Source organism: Protopterus annectens, chromosome 3.part0, assembly GCF_019279795.1.
Source record: "Protopterus annectens isolate FY-2018-M chromosome 3.part0, PAN1.0, whole genome shotgun sequence".
Lineage (NCBI taxonomy): Eukaryota > Metazoa > Chordata > Ceratodontiformes > Protopteridae > Protopterus > Protopterus annectens.
In genome coordinates, this window is record NC_056731.1 from 726,392,722 (window position 1) to 726,412,721 (window position 20,000).

Here is a 20,000-nt window from a genome sequence, read left to right on the forward strand (position 1 = left end):
AATTTAATTCATTTAGGCTGCATTGCTGTCAGGCCTCTATCCCTTTACATTATGAAACCACCTTCTTTGAACTCAAATGAGATGATGCCCCTTACATAAATCTCTGCACTTCTTCCATCTGTCATCTATCTCTCATTCCTAAACAGTCCGTACCATGGAACCCCCATGTTTCCTGGTCCATGATTCTGTTTACTAACAATGGCTGAATTCCCACCTGTATCACTGTTTGCAGGTACTCATATCCCTTCCCAGACTGGTCATGTTGCTCTTCACTATGATAAAGTCATGCCTTGAGTCACTCTTGTTTATTCCTTTGATATGTTCTATTTCAGTGTTATCCCTGTGATTAAAGTCTGAGCAACTGCCTGTATTTTCTGTTTTAGTGACACCTCCCTTCCATTACAGCTTAGGTTAAAGGTATAAATATTGAGAAGAGACATACCCTTCCAACCTGTCATTAAGCTTGGCTGTCCTTTCTCTAATAAGGCTAAGTATTCACTGTCACAGAGATTGACTCTCTACAAGTAACCTTCTTTTTTGTGAACACCCCCAGGCCTCTGTTTCTGGTGCAGTTTTTCAGACAATCAGTATAGTCCCTAACCCTGCTCCACTTCAGGATGCTGGATGCCAGACCAGGTGACACTAGTGAGAATACTATCTCAAACCTCCTAAGCTGTCATTTCACTGCCACCTACCTGACTCTGCTTTCTAAAATTTCAGCTGTTTCCTCTGACAGTTACTCAGTGCCTGAGTATATCACAATGTGGATTTGATGGGTGCTTGATGCCATCACACATACCAACATAGATTTGACAGGTAATTGGCTCTATGTATTGTAAAATGGATCTGACAGGCGTCTGGTGGAAAGATACATCACAATATGGATCTGACACATAGTCAGTACCAGGCTTCCAGCATACATTACAACATGGATCTGACACATAATTAGTGCCAGTCTCCAGCATACATCACAACATGGTTCTGAAACATAATTAGTGCCAGACTCCAGCCTACATTACAACATGGATCTGACACATAATTGGTAACAGGTAACTAGTGCCAGCATACACCAATAACATGAATCTTACAGTTGATTGGTGTCAGTATATGTCACAACATGGATTTGACTCTCTCTCTCTCTCTCTCTCTCTCTCTCTCTCTCTCTCTCTCTCTCTAACACACCTTTTAATCAACTTATTCAGTTCTTCCTCTGCCTTACAAATTTTAAGCTACATGACAAATGACATTGTAATCTGGTCTCTTCTGTCTCCCTTGACAAGACACATAATCCCTGTGGTGATCGAGTATCCAGTCATGACACCATCTTCTCTTCCATGTACTGGCTGTCATCTGTTGCTCTTTCTTGCCTACAGCTATACCCACTCAAGGTAAAACACCTTGATCCCCCTTCACTGTCTCTACACTTTACTTCTAAAACTGTACAGTATTCCTTATACACCTCTTCCACTTGACCTCCTGTAATACTTGACTCCACCTGCTTCCTCCCCTCAGAATACATGTTCCACTCTGTTTACTTTTTTCCTATTCTCATTATGGTGACCCCTAAAGCAAAGCCATCTTTGGCTCAACTACACCTTTAACATACCTGTCTAACTTTGCCTTCCCACCTTAGGTGTTTTCTTCACCTTTGTGTCTTGCTCTGGTTTCCTTTCCTTTGTTGTCATTCTTATCCTTCCTTGCGTCTTGCCTGTTCCATATAAGCCTATTCCCTCTTCTAGCTTATTGCCTGTTATAAGTTGTATGTGCTTCTCTAACCATGTCTTCCTCTCCCTAACATCCCTTTATACTTTTTCACAGGCCATTCTGTACAGGGTTCAGCTTTTGCCACCTCTTCTTGGGATCTTCTCTGCTCCTTTTTGCCTTTTGAGACAATTACTTGACATATCTGGATTACATGCCCATCATTACCAACACTTCCCCAGACTCCTGCAGAGCACACAGCATTTGCCACTCTTGAGCCAAACCCACCGACAATGGCCAGAGATTGAATATAATTCCTTCATCCCCCTCTCATGAAATCTATGCTACTTCCTTCCTCTTGTCTAATGTTTTAAATTAATTTATTAGCAAATAGCATGGTATATCAACCTGAAATGTATTTGTTAAACTGCTGCCCATTGACATTTGCACATTTCTGGACTAGTCTTCATTTTTTTGTTTACTATATCTTGATTTCATTCCCTTATCCTACTTGGCCCTTCAGTACATTATTAAAAGTTTTCTTCCTTCAGTCTGTTCTTCTCTTTGGTCTAGCACTGTTTTACATATTATTCAACTTCTGTACCCAGTTCTGCCATTTCCCTGTCTTTTTCACAGTTCCTACTCTGCCCTAAGTTGGTCAATTGGCATTCTGTTGCACAGTACAGCTCTCTCATCTGGGAGTGGCTGTAAGTGCTGTCAGGTAGCAGTTAAAAGCACTGTATTGCCCCTTCTACTGAAACTCATTTAACTGTTGTTAGGCTACCCTAGGAACCAGGGATGGACTGGGGCAAGAATTAGACTATGGCACCATTAGAACCACTGGTCCACTTTCACTAACCTTCTACTATCTGGTTGACCCTGCCAGCCTACAGGCCGAGGATGTCAGAAAGATCATTTATATAGGAGTCTGCACCAATATTTAAGAAGTATCTGGTTGACCCTGCAGGAAAACAATGCAGAAATTATCTGGTTCGCCCTGCCAGGAAAAAAAAAATGAAGAACATGAATGCACTGTCATGTGTGTTAGCATGTCTGCAAGGAGATTTGTGCATATTCTCAGATTAACTTGTATTGTATGCCAGCATGTCTAACTGTGAAAATGCAAATGAGTTTTTAAAATGTTGAGTATTTCCCTGCTTGTACAAAATGTTTAAAGAATCTGTCAGTGTTTTGATACATTTCTAGTTGCACATGTTTGTGAGGGAGATTCTAATGTACAAATTGTCTGTGAAGAATCAGCTGATCAGGGAATGATGTCATTAGAATGTTCCTGTTTGCTATACCATTATCTGATCAGATGGCTGACAGGAAAAATAACTTTTTCAAACAGCTAATTGTCATTTTTAAAATAAAACAGTTGAGACTGTTAACCTGGACTATAAAAGGGACTGATGGATTCAGTTGAGGGGGCAGTTAAAGAGATGCAGTCAATTACAGTACTGTGCAGTAGTTGCCCAAGAAAAAGGACTCAACAAACACTGTAAGCCTGCATTTGCCTTGCTGTTATGTTTTGGATTAGATCAGGTACAGTATTCACTAGTTAGATTAGGAAAGTTTAGTTATTTAGATAGTTTTTCTAAAATGATGGACTTCTATCCTGCAGTTTAATTTTATATTTCTGATTATTGAATTCTGGTGTTTATTGAAAGTTATTGATTTACATTTTTTAATAATCATTTTACTTATTATTAAATGTTTTTCATTTCTTTGCATTGTGACTGAACAATCAGTGTGTTCTTTAGAGTTTAGAGAGTGCTTATGCCTGTTTGATACTCTCCAGGTCACCTTGAATGCCTGCCTGCTTCTGGTCATAGCTATCATTTGTTTTAATATTTAATTTTTAATTGGTGACCCTTTGAAGGGCATGCAGACCTTTCTGACTCTGGTGGCAGCATTTACCATTTGTACTGGGGAGGGGTCACAGCTGGAAGTCTGTGTCAGGCTTCTCATAACTGTTTGAGTGTGTGAGATTTATTTGAATTTATTTTGAGTGTGAGTGAGTCAGAGATCTTGAACTGGAACACATTGCTCTGAAGTGTATAATACTTGATTATAGTTGGGGTGGACAGAGGTATATAGTCCAGTCCCAGGAAATTGAATGAGTTCTTGTTGTGCTCTTAAGGGAAATTGTGGAATTTTTACTCTTATGCGCTCTGGTGTTTTCTGTGACACTCCCACTCTGAAGTCATTGGAGAGGATAGAGGCTCCTTAATTACTGACCTGGGTTTTAAGTGGGGGGAATCACATTATCGGTGACAGTCTGGTGGGATATTAATGAGATGCTACATTTACCTTAAAGTTTAAACACTAATACATTTGGATCACTGATTTCCTCTTCTTTGGTTGCTCATTGATCGTCTCTCCACGTTTCACTCTCTCCCTCACAACTTAAGTGTGGTAAGAGAACATGAGAGTAACAGGACTAATCAGCAGCCATTTCATGCACATACTCAGATTATGTGACAGGCTGCTGACTTCATAGTCTGGTCAGCATCCTGTTTCTTGGAGTTAAAACCGCAATGATTTCTGGGTATCTTCATTGATGCCTGCTATCTTCCCAATCTGGACTATCTTTAAAACAGTTGAGAGACAAAAAAGATAGATTTTTTTAAACATACAAATTTGAAGAGCGCCTGCACACTGGCCCATTTTGGCTTTGGCCCTTCTGGTATTCACCAGAACTGCCAGATGCCCAGCCTGGCCCTGCTAGGAGCTGTACCCTTGCATGCTTATGATGCCTGCAGTGGGTCTATATCACATTATTGAAATTCCAAAATATTGAACACCATAAGCTCGGCCTTGGAATCTCGTAATGTGATACATTCGAACGCTCAGAACAGCAAATGTTTTCCAAGGGAAAATGCGCACACAGCACAAGCATGCCAAAATACATACTCCACACATACACACTTCACAAAACTCTGCACTAAACCGTACATACACTACTAGCTATCCACTTACCTTAACCCAACCCTAACCCTAAGGTCCCTAACTAATGCACACTCACCTTATCTGCTCCCTAACCCTAAGGTCCCTAACTAATGCACACTCACCTTACCCACTCCCTAACCCTAAGGTCCCTAACTATTGCACACTCACCTTACCCGCTCCATAACCCTAAAGTCCCTAACTATCACACACTCAGCTTACACGCTCCCTAACCCTAAGGTCCCTAACTATCACATACTCACCTTACCCACTCCCTATCCCTAAGGTCCCTAACTATCACACACTCAACTTACCTCGGTCCGTTCTCACACTTACCTTAACCCGGTCTATCACCTTCGCACCACAGTCAAGGAAATAGCGAAGCCACAGAAACGGCCCACTGAATAGTTTCCCTAGGAAAATATTTGGTGTTTTCCAGCTTCGCTATTTCAAGCGTTCACTGAATAGGGGTTGATATTAGAACATTCGATGTTTTAACACTTCGATGTTCTAATATAGACCCACCTGCAGTACTGGATTTTTGTTTGAAATTAAACAAAGATTCCAGAAGTAGCTTGAGAAAAGCTTGTGGTTATGATAATATGAATGGGAGGGTGAATGATATTTACTGACACAAAGGGCAGGCCTTCACAGCAAGATCTTGAAGGAATCATTAGTAGAATTAAACGGGACAAACATTTGAGGATTATTGAAGTTAGTTCACCTTAATGAGCGGACAACACAAGAACCATTGAACTTAAAATCCATCTTGAAAAGGATGAGTGAGCTGATGAAATATGACTGATTTGTATTGCTCTAGCAGTTGTTTTAAAACAAACATTTGAACTAGTGTCCATTGCAAATGGCACCACTAAAGTCAGTGATGTCTCAGCAAGCCACAAAGCAACTAACATCTCCTAAATTTGAAAGAAAGAGCTGTACATTTTTCTTCCTGACACATCTGTATCTATCAAAGTTAAAAAGATAAAAAAAAAATAAAACAGTCAAATGGCACTTCAACAGTATGAGATAAAAATTAAAAAAAAAAATATTAGTACACAAAGCAATTTTCTGTAATTGCATCAGTGGAAAGCTAAGGGGCTAGGACGGTAGTAAAAATCCTAAGGTCCCTAATTCAAACAGCTGCTCCACTACAAAAAAAAAAAAAAAAACACCTTGTTAAAAGCTACACTTCTGTAGCTTTAAGTAGGGCAAGTTATCGAGGTCCCTAATTCTTCCAGCTGCTCCATTACAAAAAACTTCAGACTGTCCTGTGTCCTCTGACTCAGCTAGAATTTGTTTAAAAAACTCTTGCTAAAAGCAACACAATCACAATCCATTAAGTTAAAGCTCTTCACATAGCTGCTCTCTGTCAGCTAAATGTTGACCTATGAAGTGTAATGCACCACTTCTATAAAAGTATTTATTTCCACTATTAATTGCAGGCCTTAGCTTACTTAGCTGCCTTTGCTGTCCCAGTTAATGTGTCCTGATATTAATTTCTTCCTTAACTCACTTCCTTCACTTCTCTAGCTGATCTGTGTACTCTTCACTCATTTTCTTCCCGCCGGAACACATTTCTTGCCATTAAAGACTCTTAGCCATGTTGTCTGCTTGTTTTTTGTGTTGGACTAACTCAGGGGAGAGGCTGCATTCAATTTCAAGAAACCCTGGTTTTAAGTGTTACCAGCTTTCAGAAGTGTACTTCCCATGAGTCCTCTTTTCTTCCTTACTCTCCCCCACTGCTGACATCTTCTGCTACGCTATGCTCATTTTTCACTGTCTGTTCCATTACTGTATGTAGTAGAAAGCTAAAGGGCTAAGTAATTGTGACATACATAGAATCTTAAGGAAGTGTTTGTTGACTGTGATTTCTGTGTTAGTTTTGTTTACAACATTGATTTACAATGTTTGTTTGGAATGTAACTGGTTGGTTCACTGAGATGACTAGTTTGAAATTGCTTATTTAGAAGCATTTTTCTGCTTTATTGTTGTTTTGCTAGGTTTGCACCCTCATGCAATTCAGTAAAATGTAATAAATTCTGTAGGTAATCACTAATCACTGACAATTTTGTAGACAGACTTTAGGCATTGTTGAAAAAAGTCAGTCACATTTCACATGATATTTGTCGCATGTCTAGTATATTCAAATGAGTCACTGAGGTACAAGATGAGTTCAAGTCATTTATTGTACATAAACACAGCAAGAGCTGTAACTGGAACATATACTTTGAACTTCATATACTTACCGACTGATTCATTACTCCAAACACACTCACATGTGCATCTCAATTCAAGCTTGAACTCTGAATGGCTATACAAAATGGCACTGATCTTGCACATGCTGACTATGTTCAAGATACACACTGGTCTATAGTATCAGTGTGCATCATTGACTAAATTCAGTCACATTTTTCATGGCAGGAGTCTGCTAGTAGTTCTGTTTAATGTGCAATTTCATATTAATTTTAGAGTTCAGTTTAGTGTTGTTGTTTGCTTTGATATCTACTAAAAGTGAAGCTGGATGTTACTTTCCCCATCCCATAGCTTAAGTTTCTGAACTTGGCCCTTTTACTTTTATTTTACATAGAAGTTTACTTCCCATGAATCTTCAGGTCTTCCTTACTCCTCACCCGCTATGCACTCTATTCCCCTACACTCTGCTTCTTTTTTCCTGTCTGTCCTGTAATTGTATGTAGTGAAAAGCTAAAGGGCTGGGTAAACTGTGGCATAAGTAGAATCTTAGATAGCCACACTACTTGCGGCTTTACCTCACTTTGCTTCCCATACCACCATTCCCACTCCCATATCATCACATTTATAAAAAAAAAAACTAACAGCTCCTATATTCTGCATCACCGATAATCAGCCAACCAAAACTAAATGCACCACTATTCCTTTTATACCACTTAGCTGGCCTTCCACCAATAAGATTCTCTAATCTTGACAAAGCAGAACTAGCCTCTGCTCTACAATTAAACTCCTGCTCCAACTCAACTTATCCTTCCAGAAATCTTGACATCTTAACATCAGATAATATATGCTCTTTCCTGTCTGAACTTCACGTCTGTTACTCTCATAACTGATAATTTCTTGACCTAACTAATCAGGCGATTCTCATAGCAACACCCTGTATTTTACTTCATAGTTAATGTATCACCACCAGCACCTGTCCTTACTAATGCTAACATTCTGACAAACTAAACCTTACCCCATCAATGAAAATATTTCCTCATAATTAACTTAGTAAGATCTTATTTTAGCTAAGCACTTCTCTTTCCCTTCCAAAGCAGATTCTGTCTTCACTCTCCTTACAGCTATACTGTACACATTTGTTTCCTTTTGTACCTGTACTTTTTTCTTCCACTAGGTGTAATTTCCTTTTACTTTGCATATTTCTGGCTTACTAAGTCCACTACTATAGTAATAATTTTGTTTAAATAGAACTTGCCTCATATAAGCTGCCCTATTTTCTTCCACTTCTTCCTTCACTAGATCAGTCATCCTTACTCCACTCTTTTCACCTTGTGCCTGTACATATGGTCTGCCTGTACGTATGGTCTTTCAACTTGGCCTACACCTATGTTCTGACTATTTCACTCTTTATGCAATTATTACAACAGTCTAGGCCAGAGAAAAAATGTGCAAGGTAGTATGAAGGTTGTTTCTCATACTTTTGCCAGCTCTTTCCTCTTTGACTTTCATTACCTAACCTAAAAGCCCTTCCTTCTACACTTCTATCCCTACAGTCTAGGTGGCAGGTAGGCTGTACCACACATCTTTACACATTGTTTAAGAGGCATATAGGCCAATATTCTCCTTTTATTAGGTCATTTTTGTTTTGCTTTTACTGCTACTCTAGCATTCTAAGCAGCAGCAGTTATTTCTACAATTTAGAATATGCACACAGCCTAGGTGGAACATAGGTTGATATCCTCCATTTCTTGTCAGATCCACTTACTTTATTGCTCAAGTGTAAATTGGTTGAACTTTCCTTTGATTCCCAGCTATTTCTTCCTCTGTGCTACAGATCCAGCAGTCTAAGTGGCAGAGAGACTGTGCTACTTACCTAATGCACATAGTCTATCTGGCAGGCAGGCAAGCTGTGCTGTTTAACCTGTGTTTACAGCCTAGGTGGCAGGTAGACAGTGGCCCCTCTCTCCTCTAGCTATTTTAGCTCTTATTCTAGGTGTCAGGCTGCATTTACAATTTTAACTCATAGTCTAGTTTGCAGATAAAGGCTGCCCTTTAAACTCATTTTCTGACACAGCCATTGTAGATAATAAAGTATGCTATCTTCTTCTGGTTGGAGTTTATGCTTTTTAATTGAGTGGAATGCACTGAATTTGCAGCATTGGCAAAATGTAGCTGGGGTGTTTCTTATACTCATCTTTCCATCTCCTCTTATCAAGATGGAAAAGACATTGTTACAATACTTAGTGTCATAGACTCCTATCAGCCCTCTCTCCATTTTACCACCTCTTTCACCCTCCAGTTACCCTGCTATATTATTTATTATACCTCTTATCCTTCCCTATCCATGGTCTATTGCTGTCTTTACAAGTTATAACCCCAACTGTTTTGCAGACTCATAATGCTAGTTGTTAATATCTAAACACTGTCCTTAGCATGCTGTTTTTCTATTTTGTCTGTTACTTTAGCTTTTAGTCTATTTATTGAAGATACGTTGCCTCTTTCTCATGTCTAGATCTCTCCAACCCTACTCAGGCCCACTACTACAAATAAGAATGCACAGCCTACTTACTGACACCAGCAATAAACTCACTTATGATACTAGGAAATCATTTCTATTGCAATCCATACTCCTACAGAGGTCTCCAATCCCAATTCCAAAAAATTAAAGATTTTCTCTCAAAACTCCATTGTTTTGGAGATTTCAGTACCAGTGCTATTGGTGAAAGATGTTCTGCATCTGAACAAAGTGTTGCAGTAATTTAGCTTGGTCCAAATAATACAAGTTTCTACTTGAACCAATACAATGACTGTCTCTGTCTCCACACTTGACTTAATAATAACCAACATACAAAATAGGTGCATTTACACTGAAATACTCCCAATGCTCTTAGTGACAACTCACCCATTACATCCACTACATCCATTTGCTCATTCAAAACATATAAAAAAACTCCTCAAATAATTTAAGAAAGTTCTTAATTTCATAACAAGTTCCTAAACCTCAACACCCTATTCTGTGCTATAGACTGGAGTCCTCTGTATGCCATGTCCAAATCCAACTCTGCTTTAAACTTTTCACCAGAAAACTGACCACAATTCAAGGTACACTGTACCCCCTTACAAAAAGAAGACTTAGATCACAGTGCTGCCCATAGTTTTTAGGGGATATTAGAAACAAAACTGAAGCACAAGATTCAGCTTTGAAGAGCTAGGAAAAGACCCCCAAACAATACAAAGCTACACCAAACATTTCCAAGTTTAAAGAAAGAAACAAGAATTGCAATAAATGCTGCAAAAGCCCTGTACCTTGGACACAAGCAGGAAGCAAACAGGTATAATCCCAATCAGTTTTGGAAAGAAATAAAATGTTTAACAGGGATATTATATAACTCTTCAGTTTCCAAGACTGAACCATTAATATTGAATCATTCTACTTTTGCTAATGATTATGCTCACTTTTTACAATCTACCATAGCTGACATAATTAAAGCCTTTCCAATAATTTACTCACCCACCAATGAAGAACAAGAACCTTCATCCTGATATACACCCCCAGCCTCTTATGCAGAAACCTTTCACTTCTCTAAAATTCCAGTAAAGCAGACCAGGTTCCTACTTCTCAAACACAACAATTCAGGATCTAAATCGAGAATTCTTCATCCCACCTTTCTAAGGCTTGCAGCTGAAAAATGTCACTAAATCCTTTATCTCATACCTTTAAACTGTCTTTCACCTCGGACACTTTCTCAATACCATTCAAGCACAGTCATAATCCCTCTTCCTAAAGTTACTTCTCCAGCCTTTTGTACAAGCAACTAATTAAGCACATTAACAGCTATAGTCTGTTATGCGATGCACAGGATGGCTTTTGCAATGACGTCAGTACCTTTACTGCCCAGGTAATAGCCACTGATACCATTTATTGCAACCTGAATGTGGGACTTATTACTATAGGTATTTTTGTCGACATGACAAGGTTTTTGAAATGGTCAGCCATACCCTTCTTCTCAACAAACTCAAAAGACTCAGCTTTGAAGATAACACTATCAGCTGGTTTTGCAACTATCTAAAAGTCAGAGCCTTCCAAGTCCAAGGCAGTGTACCATCATCTACTGCTGTTAAACTTAATACAGGCATACCACAAGGGTCTGTGCTAGGTCCTTTTCTCTTTCCTCTTTTTAATAATTATCCCCCTAGAATTACCAAAGCTTAAATTAATAATGTATGCAGATAATATGCTGCTCCTGCAATCCAGTACTAGCAACTCTGACCTGTAAACCAATTTACAGGACAATTTCAGTTAGTAATGCACCTTGTCCACTACTAACAAGCTACTTATTAAACCCAAGAAAACCAATGTCATGGCCTTTGCTCAGCCAAAAAGTTTTCTATTTAGAAATGGCTGTCAACAAGCTTAGGGAGCCTATTTCAAGGAAGATAACTATATGTCCTGTAGAAGTATTAGAAATATTTTGGAAATGCTGTGAAAGTCTGTATAAAGCAGAGAAATATGGAAATCAAGAAAACTTACAAATGGAAATGTTTATGGAAGAATTAAATAATTATAGTCCCCTCCTCTTTCCTTAAATCTCTAGAATACATCCACCACTTTTTAAACCCTTTCTTCTTCATAGCCTTCTTTATTTTCCTAACCACTCATACCACTTTCTCTTTGGTCCAACATGCTCTCCTCAAGTTATCACACCCTCCAGTCTCCCAGCCTCCTCTTTATGTTTCAATGCTACCTCATATTCCACCTATGGTTGTCCAATACCACCTACAAAGACAACTGCCATACAAACCCACCTTCTCCGTCACTCTTACTCCCATTTCCACTCTATCTCCTCTTCTCTCATTCAGCCCAACCCTCTGCACCTATTTCACCCTAAACTCTTCTCCTCTAAAGTCAAGACACTGTCACCTGCTCCAATCTACAATCTACCAAAATTCATGCCTGACAGACCAATATGGCTAAAGGATATCTCCTTCAACAACCTAGTCCAAGCTGGTGATATCCATCCTAACCCTGGTCCTACGTCCTTTATTAACAACACTCATCCCTTAACCTCTTCCTCCTATCGCAACACCCTAAAGTTTTTTTACAATTAATGCACAAAGTCTAAACAACAAAGTACACCAATTTCAAGCTTGGTTAAGCCATAACCAACCAGATATTTTAGCCATCTCCGAACCCTGGCTCAAGCCCTTTATCTCCAACTCTGAGATTCTGCCCCCAGGATTTCATTGTCTCAGAAATGACCAACTAAATAAAAAAGGTGAAGGCACTGCCCTAGTCTACTCCAACCTTCTTACGTTAATTCCCCTCTAAATTCCAATTCCTCAGTTCCAGAACACTGAACTAACTGCTCGAATTCTAAAACTAAATAAACATAAAAATATCTGTATCATTGCCCTATATATGTCACCTGGTAGCAATATATCTACACTTGAAAATATTCTCCTATGGGCCTCTACTGAAATGAACTATGAAACTTATATCCTTGGTGATGTGAATATTGACTGGAATAAAATCAATTGCCCCTCTCCCTCCCTATCCATTAACCTCTATAACTTCACTCAAATAATCCTCTCCATCATTCGACCTAATAAAATAAATCCTCCCAGATCCACTATAGATTGGATCCTAGTCTCAGATCCAAATAAAATAATCAGTTCTGGCACAATTCCTGATACCTTTAGCGACCACCTCCCAGCCTTTATGCATCACTCAACTAGTTCCTCCCCACGCCAACATCAATACATTCAAACTCGTAACCTCAGTAGCTTCAACCCAACTACTTTCTCAAATACTTTCAAACAAATGAACTGGCAAATTCCAAACATCCTTCCTCTTGACAAGGCATAGAATACTTCAACTCTGTCTTCCTTGATACTTTAAACTCACTAGCTCCGCTAAGAAACAAAAAGATAAAAACTAAAACTGCTCCTTGGCTATCCAAAGAGACAAAACAGATTATGCACCACAGAGACAAACTATGGAAGCTTTACCAAAAGAATAAACTGACCAATAACTTGCTCCAATATAAACAGCTCCACAACCGTACAAAATGACTAATCACCAAAGACGAAAAATCCTACTATATCAGACTTCAGTCCAATAACAATAAAAAAACCCAAAAATTCTGGAACTCAATAAACTTACTCCTCAATCCTGGCTCCAAGAATAATCCGTGTCCTGACCCAAGTAAATCTGACCTCCAACTAGGCTCTGAATTTAACTCATTTTTCATAGAAACTATTACTACCCTCACCAAACATTTCCCAATAATAACCCAAATGCTCTACACTCTCCCCCTTCTAACTCACCTCATCTGTTTGAACTCAAACCCATCTCCACTAACTTTATAAAAAAACTTTTGTCCAAACCTAAACCTTGCTCTAACGATCCCGACAATATTCCCTTTTCCTTCCTAAAATGTGCTGCTGATGGCATTGCTCTCCCAATCAGCATCATTATTAACCAATCCATAAAAGAATCATACATCCCCAAACTCTGGCGCTCAGCTTATATTCTTACTCTTCATAAAGGAGGCGAAAATGCCAGCATCTCAAACTTTCGCCCCATTGCTTTGCTCTCACCAATCTCCAATCCTAGAAAAATGCATCCAACTCCAACTTATGCCTTCCTGACCCAAAACAATCTTCTAACTCCTACCCAGCATGGCTTCCGTCCAGGCCATAGCACAATAACTGCTCTACTCTCTTTCCTAGAAACTGTCAATCAAGCCCGAGATTCAGGACACTTAGTTTCTACTCTTTTACTTGATCCGTCTAAAGCCTTTGATACTGTTTCCAACAAGCACCTTCTCTGTCATCTCTCAAACCTTAATCTCTCACATAATGCTTTATCCTGGTTCTCCAGCTATCAGACAGATCACAGGCAGTCCAATGGAAGAACTCCATCTCTTCCTTCCTACCTACCCCAGCTGGCGTACCACAGGAATCAATCCTTGTGCCAATGCTTTTTAACATCTTCATCAGTAACTTTCACACTGCTATTCCTGATGATAAAATCATTCAATACGCAGACAATTCAACCTTACTCTGCTCTGCCTCAAACCTCTCTGAATTGCTGACTAAAACCTAAACTGCCTTCAAAACAACTGAAAACTGGATGCGCCAAAACCACCTCTCTCTCTCAATGCAAATAAATCAAATATTCTGCTATTCCCTCCCTCAAACACCCTCTCCTATGATAAAAACAACTTCAAAGTCTATAGTCAAACCAACTCACCTATAGAAGTGGTCTCCTCTACCAAACTACTTGACATTACTATAGATGAACACCTCAAGTTTGATATTCATATTCAACAAAATGTTAAGAAAACCCACCAAAGCTAGGTATAGGAATAATTGCTTTCTCTCCAACTCCACCAGGCAAACTCTGGCCTCAACTTATCTTCTTCCTTCCTTATTATATGGAGCCCCTCTCCTAACCAGCCTGTCCTCCTCTATCAACTCTAAACTAGAAAACTGCTACAACAAAATCTTTAAATTTGCCTCTAAATCTAAAAATACCACCCATCACTGCCTAACCCTACAATCCCTGAACTGGTTTGAACTCCCAAACTACCTAGACTATCTCCAACTCACTACTGCATATAGACTCATATTTTACCCAACAAAATGTCCCACTGTAACTAACATCCTTCCCTCTTATACATCCAACAGAGCTCTCAGATCTGAAAAAATCAAAATTAATTACTATCCATAAACTTAAACATCCTGCTGTCTAACTTCTTCTATCTTTCTCACTAGGCAAAAAATGGAATTTCCTTCCCTCCACACTAAGAACCATGCCAAACTCAGAAAACTTCAAAACCCAGCTATTCAAACACCTGTCCACTAAATGGAAATGTACCTGCCATCACCCAACCTAATCAAAGGGGGTTCTCTCTCTGGTTCTCAAGCTCTACAACACTCATAGTTATCTTCCTATGAGCCTATTTAAGCTCTCAACTATTTTTATAGCTTCTCTCTAAGCTCTCAATAACTCCTACAGCTACCCTCACACAGCCCAACCTTGTAAATATTGTAAATAGCATTCTACTGTTGATGTGTGTATGTAAAGCATATTTACATTTTCTTAAAAGGTTTGTATGTAAACTGTTTCTACACCTAACACATATCTGTTTTCCTCAAATGAAACTGTATGATCCCTACCTTCAAGCTTAATGAATTTGTTAACTATGCATGATATTGAATGCATTTATGAGTAATTATTCTACATTCTACATAATATTATCTTTAATATTAGCTATCAGTTGTATCTAAATTGTGTAATGCATCTTGGAGCTTTTCTCCCCGGGCCTCCACTGAAAATGGGCCAATTCGGCCCAGTGGACTTCCCCGGTAATCAAACTGCAAATAAATAAATAAATAAATATGCAAAGGCTAGAGGGAGAGGGGGCACAATTATTAACAGTTAGGACAGGAGGAGATGAGATAAAAATGGTGATGTTAATCTACATAAAAGTCATCAGGTTTGGATGGTATTCCTGTGGAAGTTTGGAAGCTAGGAGGGAAAAAAATGATGACGATCTGGAAGGTTTTGTTTAACAGCATTTTAAGAGGAGGATAAGTACCAACATCTTGGATGAAAGTGGTAGTAGCTGTACTACCTAAAGTGGGTAAAGATCTATCAGATCCAGCTTCATACAGGCCCCATTTCAATACTAAATCATGATTATAAAGTGTTTATGTCTATAATGGCTAAAGGAATGGCAAACATGATGCCAAAAGTGATAGATGTGGATCAATGTGGATTTTTGGAGGGAAGGGAAACATTTGACAACATAAACAGAATAGTGATGATCCAGAGGGAAGCAGAATGTAAAAAAATGCCACTGTTGCTATTGGGTCTTGATGCAGAGAAAACATTTGACAGAGTAAGCTGGAATTTTATAAGAAGAGCAATAGAAGCATTTGCATTCCCTGATAAAATTATAAGGTTGATTAGGAGGATATTTGAAGGATCGGTGGCAAAAATTAAAGTGGGTGGGGTCCTCTCTGATAATCTTCCCTTAAGCAGAGGAACCAAGCAGGGGTGTCCTCTCTCCTCCCTTTGTCATTTTCATTATATTTAGAACCACTGGTAAACAAACTAAGGGACTTAGAAATTCAACTGGTTTTATTTGTAGATGACACTATTTTATACCTGAACAGGAATAAGGCAGCGAATTTATTAACACACAAGAAACTGAACAAGATGAAGTCTGCATCGCAGATGAAAGCGCTTACTTGTCTTGTTCAGTTTCTTGTGTGTTAATAAATTTGCTGCCTTATCCCTGTTCGAGTCCTGCTTCACTGTTTGAACTAGCTAACCTAGCGGTCTCATTTATTGATTCAGTGGTTGTTTTTCTTCGTTTGGGTTTTTGTACAACTATTTTATACCTGACAAAACCAGAAAGAGACATTACAGTGTTCTGGAACATACTGAGACAGATTCAAACTTTTTCAGGATACAAAATTAATGAAGCAAAAACAAAAAGCAAGAGCAGTAAATTATGTACCCACATACAAATTGGTTCAGCAACATTCATATTTATGAGGACATGATAAAGTGAAGTATTTAGGAGTATGGATTAAAATGACACTGGTGTGGCAGCTAAATATATGTGGGAAGAGACTAAAGAAAAGATTATACAAAAAGTGAGAATATGGAAGCTCTGCTATATGGATACTGATAGTAAGATACAAGCAGTTAAAATGTTTTAGTCCCTTTAGTCTTATACATTGGTCAGGCTTAATGTTATTAGCCAGAGGAGAAGTTGTGGATAGCAATTAATAAAGAGCTGAAATATTTTATCTGGGAGGGGAAAACAGCAAGAGTCAAATGGGATAAGCTTGTTCTTCTAATAGAACAGGGTGGATTGGGATTACCTGAGTTGAAGGGTATTTCAGAGCAGAAAACTGTAAGTCAAAGTGGAAAGGGATGATGGTGAAACAGGGGGGAAGCTCAAGTAGCAGGAAGAGACTGGGATTTCTGGATACAGACCTTTAAGGATACCAACAATAATCATAGAGAATATTATATTCATAAAGTAGCAGAAGGTCTTCTAAGAACTAAGCCAACAAGGGATGGAGAAAGGAGATTCTATCAGTAGGTATGACTGGTATGACTGCAATGAGAGATACAGACAATAGGCTAGAGGGGGCAGGAATATATTGGAGAAAACTGACAAAGGAACCAAGGTACTGGAAGCAAATAACTAAAGAGGGAAAGGTAATAGAATGAGAAGATGCCAAGAACTTATTTGGACTGCAGGCTAAAGATTGCCTTCCAAATCAATGATTGATGTCAGAGTATAGGAAAAGAGAAAGAAATAGGGGGCTCCTGAATGAAAGACCAGCACTGGATTAGAATGTGGAACAGAAGTTGCCATTAAGAAAGGAATAACTAGTACAGCATACAAAATATTGCATTATAACTATAAGAATCAATCAGAGGAGGTTAGAAAGGATTGGAAAGAGAGATTGGATAAGCAATTCACAAAGAAACAATGGGGGGAGTATATATGTCTCCCAAATATACAACAAAATCCAGAACATTTAGGGTCTTTGCCTGGAAGTGTTTACGTAGGTATTTTTATACCCCAAGCAAACTTCAAATTATTTTTCCTCAGGTAGACAGCAAATGTTGGAGGTATAATGGGGCAGAAAGAGGTAACTGGGAACATATTTTCTAGGAGTGTAATGAGTTTAAAGATTCCCTGCAGACTGCTCCGTTGGAGATGCTGGGTAAGCAAGTTGGAGTGACTAGTGAAATTATTTTTTTGAGCTATGATTCAAACTAGGAATTGCCTAGACATGGTGAGGCCATGCTGAGTGTAAGTGTGATGGCTGACAAAAATGAGATTACTAGAAACTGGAAATCAAAGTCTAAACCTACTTTACTAGAAGTAGTGAATATAGTAAAGGGCAGGACTGAATGAGCTATGTAATGGTTGACTAACAGTGACTGGATATGTTAAATGTAATGTATAATGTTTGCAGCTACAGTTGTGTTGCACAGTTTGCAATATATAATGCTTGCAATTGAGATGGTGTCACTATGGTTTATTGTCATTTGTATAAATGTAACATGGCCTGTGTCATACATGATAATTTAATAATGATGTTTTTTATTTAAAAATAAACAAATAAATAAATATGCAGTAGTTCTGCTAGAAAAAAACTTAGATTTTAGTAGCTATAAATTCTTTGTATACATAAAGTTTATGAAGTCCCACAGCAAAAAAATATATATAGAAATGTATTTATTTATTTATTTATTTCCATTTGTTAACAGAGATGGTTCACTGGGCCATGCCTATTTTCAGTGGAGAAAAGCTTCACACTATAATACACAATAGATACAATACACAATACAAATAATGCAGTAGGTCAGCATGATTAATATATACAATGCAACAGTCGCAGCTGACAATAGAATGAGCAAGATAAACATCTGAGTACAATCATAGATTACAATATCAAGGAGAAAGTGGTTTTCACAATTAAAATATCACAAGTTAGGATAAAACCAGTTAGGATAATTAAGTTACTCATGTGAGTAACTTAGGTTCTTGATACATAGCCCAAATAATTAAAACTTGTAAAGTCATAAGCTTAAATATAGGTGAACAAATATAGCAGATAGTACCATCACTGTTATTAAGTAAATATTTTGAGACAGAAAGAGGAAATAACAGAGCAGTAATTAGAGAAGGGGTGAGGTAGCATTAAAAGAGGGAGTCTGGTTTTGGGAAGTACGGTTTTGGCACATGTACACTGCCATAGAGAGAAAAGTTGTTGTTTCAGGGATTTTGTGAAGAGAGCTGCATTGCTGGTAGTCCTGATTGATGGTGGGAGTGTGTCCCATAGTATTGCAATAGTAAAGGAGTACAGCATCTAACCAGCTGAAAGGACTGGTGTTTCTACATTCAGGAACAGTTGATTTTTAGATTTTGGATCAGAGAAATCTATTTGGATGATACTGAGTTTGTAGAGAATAAAGAGCAGGGTAGTTTGATGGCTTATATATACATTTGTGTGCAGTGGTTAATAGTATATATGTAAGATAATGTGAGAGTTCCAACCAATTTAGTAGGCATAATGAGGAACAATGGTGAGATAAATATTTTGAACTGGTTACAAATTTGGCAGTTTTATTGTAGCTGAAAAAACGTTCAACTGTTAACCAAAATATAACTGAACAAATGTTCAATGGCTACTTTGTTCAAATTCCAGGTGGTTTACAGCTTCTTTGTTTAGATTCCAGGTGGTTTGCAGATTCTTTGTTTAATTTTATTGTAGAACGAGCCAAGTTTGGATTTCAGAGAGGACTGGATATTGATAAGGAAAAGGGTACTGTATAGAAAAGATGGTAGCAGAAAGGAAGAGACATAATAATTTTGCAGAGTAGTTGAGGAAGTGTTTGTGTCTATAGAGGATGCCTAGTTTTTTGATGTGTTTTCTTGATATTGCTGTGAATATGCAGGTCAAATGTCAGGTTTTCATCTATGATGACACCTAGTTGTTTTGTATTTGGTACAACCTCAAGGATAGTGTTATTCTGAGCATGAATAGTGAATGTATCCTTGTTTAGGGAAGTGTTTTTTATTTTTGGGGGTAAAATGCAGAAGTTTAGTTTTGTTGGGGTTTAAGGTGAGATGATTATTGGTCATTCATGTTTCGGTAGAAGTGAAGACACTTTGGGTGACTTGCTGTAGTTCTGGTGTGGAATTTGCAGTACAGATAATGGCTGAGTTGTCTGCATATTGGATGACAGTACCGTGACTAAGAGTGGTGTGGAAATTGTTGAGAAAAATGCTGAACAAAGGGGCCCTAGTATGGATCCTTGGTGAATACCTGTGGTTGGGTTAAGGAGTGGAGAGAAAGAATTTTGCCACCTGGTTGATTGTTACCTATTTGTGAGGTAGTTTGAGAACTAGTCTAGGTTTGAGGTGAGCACCTATGTTACAGAGTTTAGAGAGAAGAAGAGGGTGGGAGACCATATCAAAGGCCTTAGATAGGTCAAGAAAGAGTGAAGAGTGAAGAAACAATTTTTCCACCATCTCAGGCCCAGTTAACTCTGCCCATGAAGGATATAAGAGCTGTAGTAATGCTGTGACCTGACCTAAAACCATGCT